Source organism: Myodes glareolus, chromosome 12, assembly GCF_982192425.1.
Source record: "Myodes glareolus chromosome 12, mMyoGla1.1, whole genome shotgun sequence".
NCBI classification, from domain to species: Eukaryota; Metazoa; Chordata; class Mammalia; order Rodentia; family Cricetidae; genus Myodes; species Myodes glareolus.
Window position 1 is genome coordinate 46407149 of NC_142037.1, and position 1550 is coordinate 46408698.

At 36.9% G+C, this 1550-nt stretch overlaps 1 non-coding gene across 1 annotated transcript; it reads left to right on the top strand.

Moving 5' to 3' along the window:
* Positions 1–989: 989 nt before the first annotated feature.
* Positions 990–1153, top strand: LOC125392519 (U1 spliceosomal RNA). Its single transcript, XR_007229572.3, has one exon. It is a non-coding gene; the product is annotated as a U1 spliceosomal RNA (small nuclear RNA).
* The last annotated feature ends 397 nt before the right edge of the window (positions 1154–1550 follow it).

A 1550-nucleotide genomic window follows, 5' to 3' on the forward strand; every position in this document is an offset into this window, starting at 1 on the left:
TACAAAGATATACAGTTAACTCTGGTTTATGGATTTTGCTTTTCTCCCTTAGCTCTTTCAATTTTATTTCTCCTGCAAACCCAATTTAAAAACATCATCTTGAATGAAGCAAAATAGGCAGATTCAAGAAATATTTTTTAAACTCATAAGAATCAAATAAGTATGAATGAGCTTGGAAGGCGCTAGGCCATAATGACCCATGAACACCAACTAGGAAATCTGTATTTTAGACATCCAATGACACATCACAAGGAAGTTTTATGTGATGTGGTGACATGCTAACGAATAATGCTTTGCTTCTTTTAGTACATGGAAAATCATTGAGAAAGGAGCCAGAATGTCACCCTAAGCCCGTTCCGAAGTTCTAACCCTCATTGTCAAGGAATGACCTATGGCAAACTCACTAATTGTTGCAGTGGTGTTTTATGGAAAGGAACTCAACCTGTGATAAATTACTTAACAGGAAAGTGGTTGAGCTGGCATAAAACCCCAGATTCCTGATATTTATATCAGTGACTTTAATGAAGTATGGATTACCTCACAATCTTTAAACATTGCTCATTCTTTACGCTCTAATAGTTCATGTCTGTCTTTCCACAGCACCAAATCTTGCTTCACCAGAATATTTGCAGAAAATTTCAAGCACAATTGAGAAGGGACAACTTTCAGAAAATAAAAAAAAAATTAAACTCCAGCAGCTAATCTAATTGTTAGGCAAAATGTTTTCAAAATGGTTTCCAGAAATGACAACAATTTAATTCAACCATCTATAGATTAGATATGTCCTAAATCCTGTAGATATTGAGAGATAGATAGTGACCATTTGTGGGGGCTTATCAGTTCAGAACCTAATAAACCAAGCCTTATTCTCATCAGCATTATAAACCAGGTGCCATCCATTGGGAGATAAAGAGCATGAATATTGTTTTTAACAAACAAAATACATTCAATCATATATTGAATGCTTCTTAGGTTTTAGAAATTTAAACATAGTTAACCTGGCAGAAGAGATACCACGATCACAAGGGTGGTTTGCCCAGGGCGAGGCTTATCCATTGCACTCAGGATATGCTGCCACCTGTGACTTCCGCAAATGCAGAAAGCCATCTGCATAATTTGTGGTAGTGGGGGACTGGGTTTGCGCTCTCTCCTAAAAAAAAGAAGAGAAAGAAAAAGGAAAGAAATTTAAATACAGTTATTTCTCCAAAAGCTACTGTGAAAATTCTTATAAATTAAAAACAATCAGCTACATAGTTACTAAGTACTTTGCTGGGGATTCACAAAACTTGAAAACAGCTTGTCTAGGACTTGACTCAGAAGCCTGGGTTAGGTCGATCTTTCCGTACATAACACACTGCAACTTAATACTAAAAGACAGAGTTCTTCCTGTTTCATTTTAAAGCTTCAAATTACTTTTTGAGGATTTGGTTTTATTTATGTGCATATACCTGTGGGTATGTGCTGCCTGTGTCCGAGTGCCCGCAGAAGCCGGAAGGGAAGACAGTGACTCCTTTGGAACTGTAGTTGTGGGTAGTTATGAGTTACCTCAC